The 23,662-nt window shown below is 45.6% G+C and overlaps 1 pseudogene; it reads left to right on the top strand.

Annotated features, from left to right (window-relative positions):
• Positions 1 to 405: 405 nt before the first annotated feature.
• Positions 406 to 511, top strand: LOC137816792 (small nucleolar RNA R71; annotated as a pseudogene).
• The last annotated feature ends 23,151 nt before the right edge of the window (positions 512 to 23,662 follow it).

A 23,662-nucleotide genomic window follows, 5' to 3' on the forward strand; every position in this document is an offset into this window, starting at 1 on the left:
ACCTCAACTTCGGATGCGTTGTTCTGATAAGAACAGTGACCATTAGGATGATCACCTCCACAAAAATCACACCTGAGAGGTACATTCTGACTTTGGAGTGATTGAACAACATGCAACTTTTGGGGTAATTGGGTCATATGTGCGGTCAGTTGCTCAAGTTGCTGTGTCAGAATTTTGTTTTGAGCTAGCAATGCATCTGCAGTGTTTAACTCCAATACTCCTCTTTTTTGATGATTTTGTCTATCATGTTGAGCTTGATAGTCAGTTGTGGCCAAAGCTTCTATAATCCTCGTTGCTTGATCTGCATCAACAGCCATCATTGTGCCACCAGCCGCGGCATCTAGGAGCATCTTTGTATTTGATCTGAGACCATTAATAAATATGCTCAGTTGAGCAATATCTTCAAACCCATGGTTTGGGCATTTTCTCAGCATCCTCTTGAATCTCTCCCATGCCTCACAGAAAGACTCTTCTACCCCTTGTCTGAACATAGATATTTCAGACTTAGCATTGATGTAGCGAGAGATTGGGAAGAATCTTTGCAAAAAAATTTCCTCCACATCCTTCCATTTGGTTAAACTCTGATTAGGATGAGATATAAGCCACTCCTTTGCTTTCCCTGCCAAAGAAAAAGGAAATAAACGCATGTATATACTCTCAAGATCACCTGATTGGAAACCCATAGTTCCCACCAATTCATAAAAAGTAGCCAAGTGTGTATGAGGATCCTCATGATCCATCGCCGTGAATTGATTGGTACTAATGAGGGTAAGGAATGCAGGCTTCATCTCCAAGGCCCTGTTAGTTGCAGGCACTGCAATGCTAGAAAAGTGTCTAGGCCCTTGATGTATGGCGTAATCTCCAAGAGTTCTCCTAGGAGGTGGTGTTTCCTCCCCCGCCATGTTGTTATTCTCCTGAAAAATATCAATGGAAAAAGAAGAAGATGTTGAAGAATACTCTCTATTATCTTCTTGATTCTCTTTTGTCTTTGATTTTCGATTTTTTCTGGCCACCTTCTCAATTTCTGCTTCAAATAGCAAGTGGTCTTCTGGAATTTGACCTCTCAATATCATATAAAAACAACTAATGCAAGGGTTAGAAGGAAAAAATCACAAGTAGTAACCCCAATTTTATATTTTATATTATTATTTAATTTTTTTTATTCAAAAATTCAAAAATAAACAAGAATTTAAATAGCTAACTAAAATAAAATCAATAAACTACAAATTAAAACTTAAAGATAAAATAAAACAAAAACAAAACACTAAAATGACACTAAGAAAATAAAACAAAGATATTCAGAAAAAAAATAAAAATAAAAAATATAACAAAAATAAAAATAAAAATATATAAATAAAATAAAAACTAAAACAGAATAAAAGAAAACAATGAAAACGAGAAATAACTAAAATCAAGAAATAAAAACAGAATAAAATAAATACTAGAAATAAAAACAAAATAGAATAAAACAGATAAAACAAAACGTAAACAACTAACTTATTTTAAAGATACTACGTAAACTAACGTAAAAATACAAGCTAAAACTAGTAATAGATAAATAATTAAAACAAATAAATAAAAACTACCTAAACCTAAATAAAACTACGTAACTAAACCTAAAAAGAACTAAAATAAAATAAAATCAAAACAAAAATCAAACTAAATCTGAAAATAAATAGAAATAACTAAAATCAAAATAAGAATTAAAATAATAACAGCAAATCAGCAAACTAAAATAAAATCAAATAAAATAAAAAAAGAATCTGTAAAAAAAAATAAAAAAAATAAAAACAAATCAAAACAATTAAAATATTCACAATATTTAGGAAATTATACTCAACAAATCAAAACCTGTCCCCGGCAACGGCGCCAAAAACTTGATGACTTTTTACGGCAAGTGCACCGCGTTTGTCAGAAGTAATAATTGTCCATAAGGACGGATATCGATCCCACAAAGAACAGTGAATTATCGAGTAAAATATTCGCTAAATATAACAACAGAACAATAAAAAAGAGTTTGAAGTGATTATGTTGGCACTGATTAATAAGAAAACAAACAAAGAATTAGTTGCTTCAATTGGAAAAATTGGGATTAAGTTTCATCTCTCTCACTCTCATGTATTTTGATTAGCATGTTAATATTAAGTTCTTTAATTGAAATTGATGCCCGTATAAAAATCATTTATATCGATTCCTCGCATATAAAATCCTTAAGAATGTTCCCTAACTATCAATCCCTCGCATACTTATAAGAACAACTTAGAACGAAGCTCAGACGTTTAATAGCAATTAACATTTCAAGTCTATTCCTAGCACTCAAATATGTTAAGTATTGTTGTTTAGGTCCAAACCCTAAAAATACCTCTCGGTCAGATTTAAGATTCTCAATTTGTCACGGAGAATTAAAAGTAAAACAACAATACCAATAATCAATCAAGAACTGAATATTAATATATAAAATATCACCTCAATACATAAGAGTTTGAACAGATTACTCCCAATCCCAAAGGGTAGAATTAGCCACGCATACTTCTATCACCTTCCATTCTCCCAATTGGGTTACAATTCACTCTATGGTGTTTTCCTCTCAATCTGGCACACTAAGGTTGAGCCTCTAGCCCTCTATTTATCCTAGTTTTCTAGGGTTAGGTTGTTTCCTATGTCGCTCTAATGGGCTAAATGATAAAACATAAAAAAGGCCCAATCTTTCTTTGCATCTTTTTCCATTCTGGGACCTTCTATCTTTATCTTTTTAGCTCAAATCATTCATCTTTAATCCAAATCTCCAATCTTCCTTAGAAATCTGCAATTAACACCAAATTTGAGAATAAAATACTCTTATTCAAATAAAGATCATAAAAAATGTAAAAAGGTATAAATTCATAAATTAGGGATTATTTTATATGTAAATTAGCAATAAATCCTCATAAGTGCCTATATTTTAATATGAAATATTACTGAAATTAGACACTTATCAACTTCGTCAACGCCCGGGTATGGGACGGTACACAAGCCCCCCAGTCTTAAGCTGATGACTTGTCTTCAGCGAAAAGACTAAGGCCTCGCCCACACCATCTGCGTGGCACCCGCTGATGTGTCATTCTTTCTGACGTGGCCACCCCGAAAACATTGACGTGACATTCTCTGAACCCCTGGGGTGATCTTAATGGCTGATTGGACATCCTCTGAAATGGGAAAACAACACTTTTTGGGCTACGCTTAGTCGCGTGCCACGTGGTTCATCACGCGGTCATACCTAAGAGTCTCTTACGCTCCTCTTGAGCGCCTAATCCCTTGACACGCGGCGCAATCAAACGGTCCCCAATTAACGCCCCTTGAGTTGCGGGTGTAACGTTTAAGTTACTCAAACCCCGCGCTTGAAACCACTGTTACATCCACTTCCTCTTCCTTTCCTCACTGTTCATCTTCTTCGAATTTCTTCTCCCGCGACCCTTGCTCTTTCGTGCTTCCGCTCTCCACATCCTTCGATCCCCAAAGGTACGGTTTTTTCTCTCCTTGATGATTCCCTTTACTGCATGAACTGCCTGGGACTGTTTATGTTACTGCATTTTTTGGATGTCGTTCTTGCGCTTCTTCGTTCCTCTCGTTCCTCCTTTCTCTCGTGTGGGTAGGGTTCACCTAGGATTCCTCCATTTTTTTTTCCCCTTTTCTCCTCCAAACCCTTTTTCTCTGAACCCTTTCTTTTTCTCTTTTGCTCTTCAGCTCTTGCATCCATGGCGAAAACTAAGACCAGCGCGCCTCCTCCGCTCCCTAGGTCTTACTACAAAGATGAGTATGACTGGGCCCCCGACGATCTCCTCGACGAATGCTCCACTCTAAACTCCGTTGAAGACGTGGAGGCCCACAGGGGGGACCCTGCGCATTACAACTTCAATGTTTTCCATAAAACTCACGACTCCCACGTCTTGGTATGCCGGGTGAAACCCGGGGTACCCGTTTGTGGGGACTCAAGGGACACTGGAGGAAACCTGATGGAGATCAAGCTCAAGAAACATGGAGGCCACTCATCAAGCTCAAGAAGAGGTGGAGGCACAAATGGAGGACGCCCATGGAGGTCAAAGTCCACCTCAAAGGATTACAAGAAGCATGTTCAAAGCTTTGGGAGCTAGAGGACATTTATTTTCTCTTTTTGTAGTTTCTTTAGTTGAAGGTGCTTAGAGGGAAACTTTAGAAACCTCTTTTGTTATAGCATCTTTTAGGTTTTAGTGAGGAGCTTTAGGGGGGTGTATTAGTAGATAGGTGTAGGAGTAGAATAGGGGGTGCCAAAGTGAAGGAAAGGATCACACCTTCCTTGCTTTGCAAATTAGCGCCGGTTCTAGATTGATTTGGGAGGGAATTTTGAATTGTTTTAGCTTTCATTTTCAGCACCTTAGGCTATAAATAGAGGTGCCTTCCTTGTAAAATTCAGATTTGAATTCATCTAAAGAAACTATACTCAAAATTGGAGTGAGCATTTGGAGAGCTTTTGAGCTTCTACTCTAGTCTTATCTTGAAGGACCATGGTTTCCTCAAGTGGCGGTTTGCACACTCATCTAGGAGCATCCATACTTCTAGTGGCGTGATCATCCAACCATTCTTCCATCTTCATGAGCATTCTCTTCTCCTTCCTTTCTTCTTTTTCAATTGTTCATGTTGCCTTGTGTTTTTGATTTGTTTTGGTTCGGCTATTCCATTTTCCAGCACCTATGTTCTGTATTTGTTTTCAATTCCTTTTATGTTCGGTTCATATGTGTTCTTGCCTAATTCTGTTCGGTCAATCCATTTTATAATTCCTTTGTTGATTCAATTTGACAATATTTGGTTCATCCAAATGAGTTTGGGATTTGGTACTTGTTATTGGTGAGTTCTTGACTTAGAACCATGATCCAACTTCTAAGAAAGTGCCTCTATATTTTCCAGCTCAAGGTGATTCCTAAAAATGTCAAGAATCTTGTTCTATGTGGCTATTGGAATCACATCATGTGGTATCATGTGTCTTAGGTTCATTCTTGTTTAATTGTTGAGTTGTGTGCACTTTATTTCAAGAGCTCTTTTAATTTCTTGCAATTTAAGTTTCTGTTTTAGAATTTTAATTGAGTATTCTTGCTGTTTTTCTTTTGCTCCAAGTGTTTGTGGAAAGGTTTATGGCACTCATAATTCTTATGAGTATGGTTGCTCTTTTGGAATGGCATTATCCTTCCTAGAGTTTACCTTAAGCTTCCTTTCACTTGTTACAATTTGTGATGTGTCTTTTAATTTTTGAATCATGTCAAGTTTTGTCTTAGTCATGTTATTCCATATATGTCATTACTTCTAGTAGTACTTTTTTTGTTTTGATTGTTTCTTGCTTTAGTGTCATATAATTTTCTGATTTGATGTTGATCCTTTGTGCATTTTCTTTTTAGAATTGAGTTCATACTTGTATTCTAGACCTATACAAGTTCCAATACATCATTTTCTATTATGTCTTTGCTAGTTCATCATTCTGTTTTTTATTCCTATTAGGATTCCTCTGTTTCTGAAAAAAGTGCTTACTGTTTTTCCTTATTGCAACTGATTTACGTACTTTAAAATTCTGAAATTCTGGATTTGAGATATTCAAAGTGTTAGAAAAGAATAGAAAAAAGAATCATTCAAAAATATGAAGTACACAAAAAATGATAAATAAAATAAAAAAAGTGTACATTCCTGCCGAAAACAATACGGTAATCTGGCAGTGATTTTAAAAAAATTATTTTTCTCAATTGGCTTACTGTTTTTAATTGATTCCAGTGCCATTTTTGAGTTAACATCTTGAAGTTTCTGTGGTATAAATTTCATAATCCAGTTCGCTCTACAACGTTCCAGTTAAATCAGTGAATATCAAACACAGCTTGCATAAAAAATTTTCCAGTAGCTAAATTTTTTGTTTTCTTCATCTACTCTAGTGCTTTTCCTTAGGTATTCTTTTGTGTGCCTACTTTTCTCATTGAGTTCTTTATTTTCTTGATTGTCTTTCATTCTTACTCTTTGAGTTTGTCTTACATATAGTATTCCTTTTGCAATTACCTTTTCCTTGCTTATACCTTTTCTTGTTTGTCTTTATTGTTTCTTTGGTTTTGTGGTGGTTTGCTCTTAAGATTGGTGTGCTTGCTTTGACACATTTCATTTGAGGATTCCAAGGCCTCAAGATCAGATTGGAGCAAGAACATTATTTCTTTGAGAGTGATATTTTTTTTTTTCAGCCTTAAGTTCACTTCGGCAGTTTCATTACAGCTCACTGTTTTTGCTAATTTTTAACTTGTTTGCTGTTTTTGTGTGTTTGCTGTTTTTAATTACAAATGGCTGGATTTTCAAGTGATGCATCCTACAAGCAGAATTCTCCTTCCAAAGCTTCAATTATTGGTGAATTACATGAAGCTCAAAGAACAATTAGACGGTTGGAGGAGAAATTGCAAAAGATGGAGGTCCAACAAACTAGACCATCTCCTTCTATCCATGATGGACATCATTCTCATAGACCATCTTCAAGAGCTTCTTCAAATGATGTTGGCCGTGAAGATGAGCATAGGAGAAGGAGACCTCCACCCCAAGTCCATGGACAAAGACATCATCACCAAGGGGAAAGAATTCACTACGGCAATGGCTTCTACCATGATGCAAAGTCCAAGCTTCCTTCGGTCAAACTACCTTGTTTTAATGGTTCTAGTGATCCAAATGTGTATTTAGATTGGGAGGCTAAGTGTGAACAAATTTTTGAGATCCATGAGATCCAAGATGAGCATAAGCTCAAGCTAGCCACCCTAGAGTTTAGTGATTATGCCATGAAATGGTGGCATGGAATTGTAAAGGACATTATCTATCACAAGGGTCCTCCCGTGGACTCTTGGAACTCTTTAAAGGATCATATGCGCGCTAGGTTTGTGCCCCCACATTTTAGGAAAGACCTCATGTTGAGACTCCAACGGTTTCAACAAGGCACGCTAAATGTGGATGAATATTATAAGGAGCTTGAGACGCTTGTGCTTAAAATTGAATTAGAAGAAAGTGAAGAAGCCATGGTTGCTAGGTTTGTGAGCGGTCTTAGGAAGGATATCCAAGACATTGTTGAGTTACAAGAGTATTCATCATTGGGTTCTTTAGTTCATCTTGCAATGAAGGTGGAAGCCCAACTTGCTAAGAAAAACTCTTTTAAAAATGCTTCCAATGATGGATACTACTCCAAGTCTTGGAGAAACAAAACTTCTTTTTCTAAACATCCTTCCAAAGATTCTTCTTTCAAACCCAAGGAATCTAAGCCATCAACTTCTAGACCTAAGTCTCCCACTAGAACATCTAACACTAAATGCTTTAAATGTATGGGTTATGGTCATATTGCTGCAAATTGTCCTTCCAAACGAAGTATGTACATGCATGAGGGCATTGTAGTTAGTGAGCATGATTCGGATTCTCCAAAGCATTCATTGCATTCTCATACATCTAGTGAGGAAGAGAGCGAATGTCCACTTGAAGGGGACTTGTTAGTTGTGAGAAGACTTCTTGGACAAGTTTCACAACCTTTTGATGAAAGTCAAAGGGAAAATATTTTCCATACAAGATGTCTTATTCAAAACAACATTTGTTCCTTGATAGTGGATGGGGGTAGTTGTGCAAATGTGGCTAGTACAAGAGTAGTAGATAAGCTTGGATTGCCTACTATCTCTCATACAAAGCCCTACAAGTTACAATGGCTTAGTGAAGTAGGAGAAATAATTGTTAATAAACAAGTCCTCATCCATTTCTCCATTGGAAAATACAAAGATGAGGTATTATGTGATGTTGTGCCCATGGAAGCCACTCATGTTCTTTTGGGAAGGCCTTGGCAATTTGATAGAAAAGTTTTACATGATGGCTTTACCAACAAATTATCTTTTGAATTCCATGGTCACAAGGTTACTTTAAAATCTCTCTCTCCAAGAGAAGTCCATGAGGACCAAGTTATCATGAAGAAAAAGAGGGAGAGTGAAAAAGATAAAAAAGATAAAAAAGATAAGAGTTCTAAGCCTACACTCCTTGTGTCTAGGCGTCACATTGAAAGGGAAATAGTGGCTCATCATCCTCTTTTTTTAGCCATCCCTAGAACTCTTAGCATTGAATCACTTGTTGATAGTCCTCATTGCTTGGAAAATTTGGTAGAAGAGTTCAAAGATGTGTTTCAAGATCCTCCAAATGGACTTCCACCTTTGAGAGGGATTGAGCACCAAATTGATTTGATACCGGGCTCTTCTTTACCAAATCGTCCCGCATATAGGACCAATCCAAGTGAAACCAAGGAAATTCGCCAACAAGTTGAGGCTTTGATTGAGAAAGGGTGGGTGCAAGATAGCATGAGTCCTTGTGCTATGCCTATCATCTTAGTGCCAAAAAAGGATGGCACATGGCGAATGTGTTCGGATTGTAGGGCCATCAATAACATAACCATTAAGTATAGGCATCCCATACCTAGACTAGATGATTTGTTGGATGAATTACATGGTTCGAAAATCTTTTCAAAGATTGATCTTAAAAGCGGCTACAATCAAATCCGTATCAAACCGGGTGATGAATGGAAGACGGCTTTTAAGACCAACTTTGGTTTATATGAGTGGTTAGTTATGCCTTTTGGTTTAACTAATGCACCAAGTACCTTCATGCGCCTCATGCATCATGTTCTTAGACCTTTCATTGGTAAGTTTGTTGTGGTTTACTTTGATGACATTCTCATTTATAGCTTATCTTTGAATGACCATAGGTTGCATGTTAGGCAAGTTTTGGAAACCCTTAGGAAGGAACATTTGTATGCTAACCTTGCTAAATGTATGTTTGCTCTTGATCATATAGAATTCCTAGGGTTTGTTGTGAGTTGTAAAGGGGTCCATGTGGACAAAACAAAGGTGGTGGCCATTCAAAATTGGCCTACACCGAAATCTTTGAATGAGGTCCGAAGTTTTCATGGGCTTGCTTCTTTCTATAGAAGATTTGTCCCAAACTTTGGTACCATTGCCGCACCACTCAATGACATAGTGAAAAAGGATGTGGTCTTTCATTGGGGAGAAGCACAACAAAATGCTTTTGATACTTTGAAAGAAAAATTGACTAATGCTCCCATCTTGGCCCTTCCTAATTTCACTAAGACATTTGAGATTGAGTGTGATGCTTCAAGCATAGGTATTGGGGCTGCTCTCCTTCAAGAGGGCCACCCCATAGCCTATTTTAGTGAGAAATTGAAAGGAAGTCATCTCAACTATTCCACCTATGATAAGGAATTATATGCACTTGTTAGGGCTTTGTTTACTTGGCAACACTATCTTTTTCCCAAAGAGTTTGTGATACATAGTGATCATGAATCTCTTAAATATTTGAAAAGCCAAAACAAACTTAACAAGAGGCATGCTAAGTGGGTGGAATTCATTGAGCAATTTCCTTATGTGATCAAACACAAGCAAGGCAAAATAAATATTGTGGCGGATGCTCTTTCTAGAAGATACACCTTGCTAAATCTTTTAACCTCTCAATATCTTGGTTTTGATCACATTAAGGAACTTTATCATGATGACCTTGATTTTTCTCTCCTCTATCAAGAGTGTCTTAAGGGAGGACACAAAGACTTTTTTATTCAAGATGGCTTTCTTTTTAAGGGAAAACGTCTTTGTGTTCCCCAATGCTCTATTAGATTATATCTCTTGTTAGAGAAGCTCATGAGGGGGGCTTAATGGGACATTTTGGGGTTGCTAAAACTTTGGATGTGTTGCATGAACATTTCTTTTGGCCTCATATGCATAAACATGTTCATAGTTTGTGTGATAAATGCATAGCTTGCCGCAAAGCTAAATCTAAAATGCATCCCCATGGTCTTTATACTTTTCTTCCTATCCCTTCAATGCCTTGGGTAGATATATCTATGGATTTCATCTTAGGCTTACCCAAGACATCAAAGGGAAAGGACTCCATTTTTGTGGTAGTGGATCTTTTTTCAAAGATGGCTCACTTTATTCCTTGCCACAAAGTGGATGATGCATGCCACATTGCAAACCTCTTCTTCCAAGAAGTGGTTCGCTTGCATGGGATTCCTAGGTCTATAGTGTCCGATAGAGATCCTAAGTTCTTGAGTCACTTTTGGAAGACCTTGTGGGGCAAGCTTGGAACTAAGCTTTTATTTTCTACCACTTGCCACCCCCAAACTGATGGTCAAACCGAGGTGGTGAATAGAACTTTGGGACAACTATTGAGATGCTTTATTTCGGGGAATCCTAGAGTGTGGGAGAATTTACTACCCCATGTTGAGTTTGCATATAACCGAGTAGTAAATTCTACCACCTCCCATTCTCCTTTTGAGGTGGTCTATGGGTTTAATCCCCTAACACCTCTTGATCTTCTTCCTATTCCCCTTCTTGAAGATGTCTTGTGCAAAGATGGGGATGAAAAAGCTTCTTTTGTGAAAACTTTGCATAAAGACATCAAGAAGAGAATTGAGAAGAAGGTTGGCAAGTATGTTGAACTTGCCAATAAAAGGAGAAAAGCATTGTTGTTTGATGAGGGCGATTGGGTTTGGCTTCATTTGAGGAAGGATCGTTTTCCTACTCAAAGGAAGTCCAAACTAATGCCTCGAGGGGATGGACCTTTCCAAGTCCTCAAGAGGATTAATGACAATGCTTATGAGTTAGATATGCCTGATACATTCTTAGGTAGTCATACTTTTAATGTCAGCGATCTAACTCCTTTTTCTGTAGGTCTCCAGAATTCGTGGTCGAATTCTCTCCAACTCGGGGAGTATGATGGAGATCAAGCTCAAGAGAACATGGAGGCCACTCATCAAGCTCAAGAAGAGGTGGAGGCACAAATGGAGGACGCCCATGGAGGTCAAAGTCCACCTCAAAGGATTACAAGAAGCATGTTCAAAGCTTTGGGAGCTAGAGGACATTTATTTTCTCTTTTTGTAGTTTCTTTAGTTGAAGGTGCTTAGAGGGAAACTTTAGAAACCTCTTTTGTTATAGCATCTTTTAGGTTTTAGTGAGGAGCTTTAGGGGGGTGTATTAGTAGATAGGTGTAGGAGTAGAATAGGGGGTGCCAAAGTGAAGGAAAGGATCACACCTTCCTTGCTTTGCAAATTAGCGCCGGTTCTAGATTGATTTGGGAGGGAATTTTGAATTGTTTTAGCTTTCATTTTCAGCACCTTAGGCTATAAATAGAGGTGCCTTCCTTGTAAAATTCAGATTTGAATTCATCTAAAGAAACTATACTCAAAATTGGAGTGAGCATTTGGAGAGCTTTTGAGCTTCTACTCTAGTCTTATCTTGAAGGACCATGGTTTCCTCAAGTGGCGGCTTGCACACTCATCTAGGAGCATCCATACTTCTAGTGGCGTGATCATCCAACCATTCTTCCATCTTCATGAGCATTCTCTTCTCCTTCCTTTCTTCTTTTTCAATTGTTCATGTTGCCTTGTGTTTTTGATTTGTTTTGGTTCGGCTATTCCATTTTCCAGCACCTATGTTCTGTATTTGTTTTCAATTCCTTTTATGTTCGGTTCATATGTGTTCTTGCCTAATTCTGTTCGGTCAATCCATTTTATAATTCCTTTGTTGATTCAATTTGACAATATTTGGTTCATCCAAATGAGTTTGGGATTTGGTACTTGTTATTGGTGAGTTCTTGACTTAGAACCATGATCCAACTTCTAAGAAAGTGCCTCTATATTTTCCAGCTCAAGGTGATTCCTAAAAATGTCAAGAATCTTGTTCTATGTGGCTATTGGAATCACATCAAAACCCCTTCTTCTTCCTTTACCAAATGGTACTCAAAAGGGTGGGCCTGCGTCTACCTCTTACTTCCTTCGAGAGGGAGCTGCTTACCGAGATCAAGACCGCCCCCGCCCAGCTTCAGCCCAACAGCTGGGCTTTCGTAAGGGGGTTTCAAATTCTTTGCGGATATCTGGGTGTCCCTCCTTCCGTGGACGTTTTTCTTCATTTTTTCGAGATAAAGAAACAAGGGAAAAGCCTGTGGATGAGCTTCTCTGGCGTCGCCGGGCGCATCATCCTCACGCTCTTCCAAAATTCATTCAAAGGGTGGAAAGGGAAGTTTTTCAAAATACGTGCAACCAAGCACGATCCTACCGCCCTGGACGGCTTTCCTCTATACTGGACGGATAAGCCCATAACAATGAAGGCCTTGGCCTTGACCAACTTGCTCCCGCTGATCGGGACGTGTGCAAAGCCTTGGCGGGGCTTGGGGTAGTCTTTGATACTGCCAAGCTCATCGCCAATGAGTTCAACGCCCACGGACTCTCCACCTACTTCGGTATCCGCTCCTGCTTGTTTATACTGCATGAACTGTCGTGGTTATACGAACTCGTTTGCTCCGCTTGAAACCCTATGGTTATCTGCAGGCGTTTAGCTATAAATACTCTCCTTCTGCTATATCTGAATTGTTCTGTGCTCTGTTATTCTCGCTGCTGCAGGTTCAGTGATGACTTCGTCGAGGCGACTCGCCCTTGCCAAATTCCTGAAGAAGGCAAGGTCCGCCAAAGAGGGTGGAGACGCGGTTACCCCTGCCATGCCAACCGTCGCTTCCCTGCCGACTCCTCCTCCGTCCGCCTCTCCTTCTCCCATTGCCGCGGTACCATTGGCCATGGCATCGAAGGGAAGAGGGTGCTGGTGGTAGATTCTGACAGTGAAGATTCGGGCGTCGCCTTGGTTTCCAGTAAGAGGAGGGCTACGGGCGTTCCTGTCTTGACAGTCGCGTCTCCCGATGGTGGGAGTTCTCTCAGGGACGATCCTCCAAGTGCCACATCACCTCCACCTCCACCTGCCCACGAGGAACGAGAGGAAAGGATTGATTCAGTTCCCCCGCCCTCGCCGTTACCGCCTCGTGACGCAGCTGAGGCCTCTGGCTCTGCCCCTCCTGCATCAGTCCCAGCTTCGACTTCTCGAAAGCCCCGAATTCCTCGCCCCATCCATAGGGAGTTGACGCAGGGTTTCACTGAGGGAATGTCGCCGACTGATCCTCACAAGGGGGGAGGCATGCCTTACTATATGGGTGCATTCCTGGCGGTGGCGCTCAAGTGGCGCACCCAGGCTCGAAGCGCCATCAAGGGGAGGGAGGCTCTCCGCAAACTGAGACAAGAAGTGGGAGCGTTGAAGGAGGAGAAACAAAACTGGGTGCTCAAGGAGGAAGCTTCCCAATCCTTGCTAAAACTGGCCCACGAGGGCAGGGAGGGGGCCGAGGCGTACGCGCGCGAACTTGAACAGGCGCTTGTCGATCAGCTAGCCCAGCTCACTTCCTACCAAATCCAAAGCCTTGGCCTCCAAGAGGCGGCTCTTGCCTCCGAAGTACAGCGGAAAAAACTCGAAGAACTGGACGCTGCTTGGAGGCAGAAGTTAAGCGAGTAAGAGAACGCCTTGGCCGCGAAGGTCGAAGCCTTGGGCCTTCTCCAAGCCGAGGCTAACAAGCTCCGCGTGGAGAAGGAATTCCTGGATAAACAGTTGACCTCCAAGGACTCTAGGGTTGCGGAACTAGAATGGGAGGTCCAAGGACTGACTGGGGAGATAGCGGGCGCGTTTGAAGAGGGCTTCCGAGAGGCTCTGGCTCAGGCGTCTTGCGAGAACCCTGGCATTAATATTTCAAACTGCGACCCCACACACCAGGTCGTCGACGGGAAGGTCGTGCCCTTCGACTTGGATGACTGAGCCGCCGTCTCCCACCCGCTGCCTTTACCTTTCGAGCTTTACAGTTATTTTTGCCACTCTGTGATAAACTTGTAACTCCTTTGCACTTTGTCGGAACTTTGAATTTTGCATGACTAATTCGTGCCCTTTCGTTATCAAATTCTGTTTGTATGATTTTACCCTCCTTTCTCATTTCCATATGCTCCGACCGCTTTGCCCCCCATAGCGTTCCTTCGTGGCTTGTTCCGCCTTCGTATCTATGAGGCCTCTGCCTCGTGAAGGCGTCAGTGGCTTTGCCGTCATTGTAACGCAAAAGTTGAGGCATACTCCAGGCCCCAAACGTTCGGGATAAGGCCACACATCAATGCCCACGCCCACGGAGAGGCTCGCCTAACGGCGCCGTATCGTCCGTGGGGTGTCTCAAACTCCTAAACGGCCTGTCCCCTGATTCTCGGTGCCCGGCGCCCACGCCTGAGGAGAGGCCTGCTACCGTAGCGCCGTATCGTCCTCAGGGTGTCTAAAACGCCAGTCACTGGGAAAGCTCAAAGCCCTCCAGGGGTCGTTCCCTCCACAGTCTTTCCTTCCCATGGGTATTGGGGAACGACCCTGCCAGCGATTCACTCAGCCTTTGGCGATCTCGCCTCCCTCCGCAGTTTTTCCTACCTGCGGGTATCGGGGAGGCGACGCCGCCAGTGATTAGCTTTGACTCCTCCGATTTCATCTCCCTCCACAGTCTTTCCTACCTGTGGGTATCGGGGAGGTGAAGCTGTTGATACTCGTATTGACGACGCCTTTAAACGTTTCACAATGGTAATACCTTCTACTTTGGCTACACTTTCCCTTGGTAACGCCCTATCTCTTGGCGACCCCACCTCTCTTGGCGACGTCCTCTGGTATTGGCGGCACCCTCGATGTCTCGTGGTGGCAACGCCATCTGCGCCTTCCACTGGCGACGTTCGGGGCGGCTAAACCGTTGACTTTATTTCGACGTCGGCTCTGACTTTGGCCCGGGTCGACGCCCGGGGTGGCGAGGGACCCTAGGTCTCGCCCGTGCCGTCCACGTGGCGCTTTTTGTATGGCTGATGGGACGTTCAGTCATTTCGACTTGGTCTTGACTCCTACTGTGCCCCTGACCCACTCTCGACGACGCATCGTACTATGGGGCATTCTGAAGATACGACGTTTTCTGATTTTAACCAGTGGTGCCAGGGCATCCTTCCATCTTCTGCCACGTGGCTCGATCGTGCGGTGCATCCATTCGCGTCGATTAGCGCTATAACTGCAATACTTCCATTTGCGTCCTTTGGCGCTCTAACCGTAATATTTGATTCTTTAAAGCTTTGAAACTGTCCTCATCATTTCTGCACCTTTCGTAACCTACTTGCACCCTCTCTGCTTGCACCCTTTTTCTTCTTGCACCCTTCTTCTTCTCGCGAAGAGTTCTTCCAGTGTTCGTTCCCCCCAGCGTTTCACCCTTGCCAAGAATTCAAACCTCCCTGATTCTGTTCAAGAATGTCTTCTCGTTCTACTCCTCCCAGGGTCAACCCCAAGGACCTGTATCCTTGAGCTTCGAGGGAGCTTCTTGACGAATGCTCCTGTTTACTTTCCACCAGGGCCATAAGGGAACACAAAGGGGATTCATGCTCCTATAACCATCGTGCCTTCGCGAGGAGGCACGACGACGACATTGTCGTGCTCCCTTGCACTCTAGGGGAGCCAGTGTGTGGAGACGAACGGGCCAACGACGGGGTCCCCTTCTTTTACTTCTATCAGGTGGTTTTCAAAACCATAGGCGTGCGCCTGCCCTTCTCCAGGTTTGAGAAGGAACTGTTGACGGAGATCAATGCCGCTCCGGCCCAGTTATATCCCAACAGCTGGGCTTTTGTCAAGGCCTTTGACATCCTTTTCGGGCTTCTGGGTAGGGCACCCTCGGTCGACATCTTTCTTCACTTCTTCGAGGTGAAGAGGCAAAGGCACAACTTCTGGGTAACTCTCAGTAACGTTCCTGGCAGAGTTCTCCTGACCCCCTTCCAAAACTCGTTCACTGGGTGGAAAGGCCGGTTCTTCAAGATCTGCTGCTCTGACCTCGTTCCCTCCGCCCTGGATGGTTTTCCACTGTACTAGGTGAGGGAGACGAGGGCCCTCAAAACCAAACCCTTCAAGAAGCTGGCCCCAAATGACCAGGTGGTCTGCCGGATTCTTGCTGAGGCGGGAGGTTTTGACTCCGCCACCTTGATCAGTTTGGAGTTCAACGCTGGAACTCTCGAAAAGTATATAGGTATGAATCACTGCCCTGGGAACTTCCGCCTTTATTGTTCTCTATCTGGGTGTGTTTTTCTTCATGATGTCTCTGACATGTTCATCTTCCTTGTTGCAAGTTCGAAAATAAACCAAGAGCGGAGGACACGACTTACCCAAGATCTGCAGACTGAGAACGGGGCTTCGTCTTCTTCCCTTGCTGACGCCGAAGGCCACTGAAAAGTTGTTCGTTTGTGTTTTTGTATGAGTTGTAATGTTTGCCCTATTCGCATTACTCCCATTTGTATCGAACACTGCTCGTAACATCCACTTCACTATACCATACTTGGTGTTTATAATGCCGCTTTACTTTGCATACGTCTCATATATTGCGCGCTTTTCCCCCGTCATGTTTCTCAACGGCGCCTGCACTCAGGCGACACCTTTCTTCTTGGCGACGCCTTCGCTCTTGGCGACGCCTTCCTTCTTGGCGACGCTTTCTTTCTTGGCGACGCCTTCGTTCTTGGCGACGCCTTCTTTCTTGGCGACGCCTTCGTTCTTAGCGACGCCTTCTTTCTTGGCGACGCCTTTCTTCTTGGCGACGCCTTCTTTCTTGGCGACGCCTTTGGCTACTTCAAACGGAGAAAGATAAAGACTGAGAACCAGGGCACGGTTTTTTCTCGAACTTGCTTTTTTTTTTCTTTTATTTGGGTGACCTCATTAAAAAACCCCGGAAAGGGAAAAAGAGCGTCCCCTTTAACAAGACTGTTACATAGCTGCTTTACATAAGTCAACTAAAATAAAACTTCAGATTGGCTGCATTCCAACTGCGCGGGATGGGACCTCCTTCCAAGGTCTTTAGGTTGTACGAACCGTTGCCCTTAGCCTCGGTAACTCTGAAGGGTCCGGTCCACTTGGGAGACAACTTATTCTCCAGCTCGTATGGATGGGCTTTCCTCATAACTAGGTCGCCCATCTGAAACTGTCGCGGCTTTACCTTAGAGCTATATTGGCGCTCTACTCTTCTCTTCACTGCTTCAGCTTTTATTCTTGCTTCTTCCCTGGCTTCGTCTAGTAGATCCAGGTTTACCTGCCTTTCTTCGTTGGATTCCTCCACCACAAAGTTTTGAAAACGTGGTGAGCTTTCATGTATCTCTACCGGAATCATCGCGTCCGACCCATACACCAAACTAAAAGGCGTCTCCCTGGTAGAAGATTGGGGCGTGGTGTGGTATGCCCATACGATCCTTGGAACTTCCTCCGCCCACGCCCCTTTGGCCTTCTCTAACCTTCTCTTTAACGCCCTCAGCAAAACTCTGTTTGCTGACTCCACTTGCCCATTGGTCTGGGGGTGTTCGACTGATGCGAACACCTGCTTGATACCTACCTCGGCGCACAGATTTCTCAACTGCTGACTGGCGAACTGGGTCCCGTTATCGGATATCAAGCGCCTAGGTACGCCAAAGCGGCACACAATGTTCTTCCACACAAAGTGTTGTACCTTGTGCGCAGTGATCTGTGCCACGGGCTCTGCCTCTATCCACTTGGTGAAGTACTCGATGGCAACGATCAAATACTTCATCTGCCTTATTGCCAGTGGAACGAGCCCAGGATGTTGATTCCCCATGTATGAAAAGGCCACGGGCTATATATGGATCGCAGTTCTTCTGGCGGCGCCTTGTGCCAGTCAGCGTGCTTTTGGCATTGCCTACAGCGTTGGGCGTGTCGCGCGCAGTCCTCTTTTACTGTTGGCCAGAAGAACCCTGCGCGTATCACCTTGGAAGCTAAGGACCTTCCTCCTACGTGGCTCCCGCAAATGCCCTCGTGGAGCTCCGCCATTATCCTGGTACACTCGTCGCCACTTCCACACGTTAGGATAGGGTGAGTGAAACCGTGCCTGAACAACACTCCATCCACCAGAGTATATCTTGCGGCGTTTCTCTTGACCTTCTTACCCTCTTCCGGCTCCACTGGGAGAGCCCCATCCGCCAGGTACCGTTTGTACGGCGTCATCCAAGTGTCTCCCTCGGCCAGGACACATACCTGCATTTGCCTTCCTTCCTCGGGCATATCCGCGTACGTGCTGATGCGGGGCGTCTTCAGCGTATCTTGGGTCAGAGAGCGATCTCTTGGATCTTCCACGAATTTACGCGGAGCCTTGAGCGTCTCTTGGATCACTGTCCTCTGTCTACCCCCCTTGCCTGAGCTGGCCAACTTGGCAAGCAGGTCGACTTTGGCATTCTGCTCCCTTGGGACATGTATCAGCTCAAGAGCGTTGAATGCTCCCTTTAGTAACTGGACGTATTTCAGATACGCCGCCATCTGGAGGTTCCTTCGCCTGGAACTCGCCCGACACCTGCCCCGTGATCAGCTGGGAATCGCTTTTCACCAGGAGGTTCTGTGCGCCCATTTCCTTGGCCAGGAGCATTCCTGCGATCAGAGCTTCGTATTTCGCCTGATTGTTACTTGCCCTAAAGGCGAAGCGCAGGACTTGCTCAATCAGCACGCCATTGGGTCCCTCCAAGACTATTCCCGCACCACTCCTTTGTTCGTTGGAAGAGCCATCAACCGAGAGCAACCACTGTGAGCCCACCTCCACTTCTTGTTCACCACCGGGCGAGAGCTCTGCTACAAAATCTGCATACACTTGCCCTTTGATGGATCCCCTAGGCTCGTACTGGATGTCGAATTCTGACAACTCCACCGCCCAACGTACCATTCTTCCAGCCACGTCAGGCTTCTGCAGCATCTTTTGTATAGGGAGGTTTGTCATCACTACCACCGTAAAGCTGTGGAAGTAATGACGGAGCCTCCTGGCCGAAAACACCACTGCTAACGCTGCCTTTTCAAGCGCCTGGTATCTCGTCTCAGCGCCTTGCAGTGCCTTGCTTACGAAATAGATGGGCTTTTGACTTTGGTCCTGCTCCTGGACCAGCATCGAGCTGATAGCCCGCTCCGTTACCGTGATGTATAGGCGGAGGGGCACGCCTGTCATCGGTTTGCAGAGGACCGGTGGCGTTGCCAGGTATTATTTCAATCAAGGCCGCTTCGCATTCATCAGTCCATGCGAAACGACTGTTTCTCTTGAGGCACTGGAAATATGGGTGCCCCTTCTTTCCTCCGGCGGAAACAAACCTTGAGAGCGCCGCCATTCGCCCCGTCAACTGCTGTACTTCCTTCACCGACGTCGGGCTTCGCATGGCGATGATCGCGGCACATTTGTCGGGGTTCGCTTCTATCCCCCTCTCTGTGAGCATAAAACCCAAGAACTTACCGGCCTCTACCCCGAAGACACACTTCTCAGGGTTTAACTTGAGGTGGTACTTGGATATGGTGACGAACAACTCCTCCAGGTCTGCCATGTGCTGTGCCCTATCCGGTGACGCCACCACCATGTCATCTACATAGGCGTACACATTCCTCCCTAGCATGGGCGCCAAGACCTTGTCCATTAACCTTTGGTATGTGGCGCCCGCGTTCTTCAGCCCGAAATGCATCACCTTATAGCTGTAACTGCAAGTCTCAGTCATGAATGCAGTTTTACTCTCATCTCTCGGGTGCATCTTGATCTGGTTGTACCCTGAGAATGCGTCCAGGAAGCTCAGCACCTTGCTGCCAGATGCGCTATCCACCAACGCGTCGATGCTGGGCAGTGGGTACGAGTCCTTCGGGCACGCCTTATTTAGGTCCGTGAAGTCCACGCACATCCTCCACTTCCCATTCGCCTTTTTCACCAAGACGACATTGGCTAGCCACTCAGGGTATTGAATCTCCTTGATGTGGCCAGCACTCAACAGCTTCTGCGTTTCATCCTTTACCACCTGTTGTCTCTCCTCGTTAAACTTTCTCCTTCTTTGGCGCACGGGGCGAACCGTGGCGTCCATGCTGAGGTGATGACACAGGAAATCAGGGTCGATACTGGGCATATCCGAGGCGGACCATGCGAAAGCATCCAGGTGGTGCGAAATCACTTCTGCCACCCCTTCCTGTTCTTCTGGGCTCAGCAAACTTCCCAACTTAAACGTCTTGCCGCCAATCTCCCTCTCTACGGCGTTGGCCGCTGGTTGTTCCCTGCTACCCTCGATGGGCGCCGCCTCTTCCACGGGCACCACGTCGTCAGGGCCCTCTTCCATGTGTGCATCTGTTTCTGGCGTCGCCCTCGCGGGCACGGCCTCGTTAGGCGTCAGCGCAGCGGGCGTCGCCTCAATCATCGTCGTGTCTGCGCACGGTGGGCCATCTGTTTCTGGCGTCGCCCTTGCGGGCACGACCTCGTTAGGCGTCGGCGTAGCGGGCGTCGCCTCAATCATCGTCGTGTCTGCGCACAACGGACGCTCATACACCATGAACACGCCTCTCTTCGTTTTCAGGCTGTTCTCATAGCATTTTCTTGCCTCCTCCCGATCTGACTTGATGACTATCACCTTGCCACTGAGGTCCGGCAGCTTCATCTTCATATGGCGTGTGGAGGCTACTGCGTTCAACCGGTTCAACGGCGGCCTGCCCAACAAGATGTTGTAAGCGGAGCTGGCGTTCACGACCAAGTACCGGATACTTTCGGTACGCGAGGCCTCTCCGTCTGTGAACGTAGTCCTCAACTCCAGATAGCCTCGGACTTCCACCTGGTTGTCCGCAAACCCATACAGGCACCCTGTGTAGGGCCTCAAAAGATCGGGTGATAACCGCAACTTATTGAATATCGACCAGAACATGACGTCTGCTGAACTTCCCTGGTCGACAAGGACTCTGTGCACCTTTTTCCCCGTCGTGACAACTGAAATGACCACGGGGTCATTGTCGTGCGGCACCACGTCTCGGAGATCCCCTCTCGTGAATACGAGGTCCGACTCCCACGGCGCACCCGAAATTCTTTCTTCGATCGAGTTGACCCCCCTCGCGTATTTCTTTCGCTGGGAGGCGGTGGGACCTCCGCCGAAAAATCCTCCAGCTATGGTATGGACCTCGCCGAGAACCGGCGTCTCGTGTGCTTGTTCTTCCACTGGCGGCGGCAGGGTGGCGGTTGTTGTGGGTTCTGCGACATAATCCTTCAAAAACCCGGTTCTCACCAGCTCATCCAGCTGGTAACCCAACGATAGGCAGTTATCAATGTGGTGACCGAAAGCCTCGTGGAACTCACACCAAGAGTCTTTCCGAGGCCCCAACACCTTATCGGACTTCGCCGGTCACCTCAATCTCTCAGCTATGTTAGGTACGGCGATCAGGTCCATCAACTCTACCACAAAATTGTATCTCGCCGGCCTCGTTCTTTCTCTGACCGGGCGATCGCCTCCCGCTGGACCCCGGGGCTGGGGCTTTCTGGCCTCGTAGGGGCGTCTCCCATCTGGTTTCTTCCTTCCCGTCGTGGTCTCATTGACCCTGGCGGGTTGAGCTCGCGTCGGTCCCCTCGGGCGCAAGGGTACGACGCTGGTGCGCTTCACACACACCTCTCCTTCGGAAGCGATATGTTCTACCGCCCGATGCCGTAGTTCAGCGAAAGTCCTAGGGCAGTTGCGAATGATGGATTCCCCAAAAGGACCGGGGCACATGCCCTTCACGAACACGTACACAATCATAGGTTCCTCTGTCGTACCAACCTTTACCACCTGGGCGCCGAAGCGATTGATGTACTCCTTTAGGGTCTCCCCTTGATACTCTTTCACATCAAACAAATCGTAGGAGACCGGCGGCGGGGCCTTGTTTGCTAGGTATTATTCCCTGAACAATCGTGACAGTTGTCGGAAAGAGGTGATATGACCGTCCGGTAGGCTGATGAACCAGTCCATAGCCATCCCAGTCAAGGTGCTCATAAAGAGCTTGCACTTGGCGGCGTCAGAGCCGCCTACCAGGACCATCTGTGTGTGAAATGCAGCGAGGTGCGTCTCAGGGTCCTCCATCCCGGTGAAGATCACCTTGGGCCCTGCGAACGTGTTCGGGATCACTGCATCCAGAATCTCCTGCGAGAAGGGAGTGGAAAACTCCCTTGGCAGGGAGTGGTTCTCCATCTCGTCATGTTCATGTTGCCCCCGATTATTTCTCAGACCCCGGCGCAACTCCTCATTTACACGGTGGAGCTCTTCATTCCTCTCATGCGAGGCTTCGAGATCTGCCTGCATGCGTTCCTGTTCCAGTTTCAACTCCGCCATATCCTCCTGCAGCCCCCGCATTATCTCCAGGACCTGTTGCATGGATAGTTCTACTGGGGGCCGCGCGTGCTGTACCTCGTCTGGTGGGGGCCATTGTCACGGTCTCTTCCAACCTCCTCCAACGTTACTAGAACTTGGTAGATCTTCTCCAACTTGTGATGGGACTGATGTTTTATATCGGCCCCACGGTGGGCGCCAAATGTTCCGTCCGGTTGACCTGGGACGTCTTCGTGCGCGACCTCAACCGTCAGCTAGGGACTCCTTCCCACTAGTTACCCGTGGATTTCTGCAAAGAAGAAGGACAAAAGGGCGCCCTAGCGGCCGTTTGCACTCCGACACTCAAGTCAGCCAGCAAGAAACACCAAAACTATGCACCTCCGTATCGGAGCACCGCGTGTGGCACTCTGAAGGTGGTAAAAAAAGGAAACTGTCTAGTGTATAATTCTCCTTCTAGCAAAAATCTTTCCCTAGTCCCTTGTGCGTAACCTCAAGGCTCGAGCAAGCAACTAGAGAGTTTCTGGGAAATTTGCCAAAAGTTCCAACCCTGTTTCCAACATTCTCCGCGCTATTTAAACTGCCCAAGCATTTAAAGCGCCTTAAAGCGCTTTTAATCATAAAACGTAACGCACTTAATTAACGCGTCTAATTAGAAAACGTAGCGCATTTAAGACGTTGAAACGCTTGGGAGCCTTTATAGTACTTTAAACGCTCGAAACAGAAACTACATGAATGACTTTAATTACCTGGTACCTGACTGAATGGTGTTTCTATTCTGACCTGGCTGTCGTACACGTGGAGGGCCTCACAGCGCCGTGACCCCATCTGGGGACGCTTCTGCCCATCTGGGGATGTTTCTACGTGTGAGTCCTCCTGCTTGGGAGTGCTACTGCGCAAGGGGTGACTTTTTGGGTGCCAACTCATGCCCCCAATCATCTAGTCACTCACTTTGAGAGCGTATCTGCCTTCCTCTCGTACCCTGCACCTGGCTACCCTGGGCGTGACCCTCCCCTTGAGTCGTATCTGTCCCAAAGGCGTCTCTGAGGCGGCAGGGGTACTTCACGAGTCAGGCTGCCCTACACTGGTGTTATTACTATGGCCTTGAAGCCACCTTTTCCTTCTCTTTATCACTATCCCCTGGTTATCAAGGGTCTGAGGCCTTCTCACGGCGTCGCCCCCTCCATGGTCTTTCCTACCCATGGGTGTCGGGGAGTGGCGCTATGGTCACCTTGCTTTTGTGTCATTCCAACTTGGCGACGCCCTGCTAGGCGACGCCTTATCTTGGCGACGCCCTGCTAGACGACGCCTTCTCTTGGCGACGCTTCCTCTTGGCGACGCCTGCGCTTGGCATCACCCCCACCTGGGTGACGCATTACGTTGACTCTGGCCTTGACGCTGACTTTGACCTTGACTTCGTCAACGCCCGGGTATGGGACGGTACATCTCCAAATCCATGAAGATTGCTCGAAGACTGGGTTGATGCTTGTAGGCATGGGTTCTGGGCAGATTAGAATTTGTCAATCCACTCTTAGCTTAATCCAAAACTGAATCAATCAAGTTCTTTAAAAAGAAAAGTGATTTTCAAAGTAGTGAAAAACAACCTATTCATTTATCGTTTCAATCGGT

The sequence above is a fragment of the Phaseolus vulgaris genome, chromosome 5, assembly GCF_051622355.1.
Source record: "Phaseolus vulgaris cultivar YP4 chromosome 5, ASM5162235v1, whole genome shotgun sequence".
NCBI lineage: Eukaryota > Viridiplantae > Streptophyta > Magnoliopsida > Fabales > Fabaceae > Phaseolus > Phaseolus vulgaris.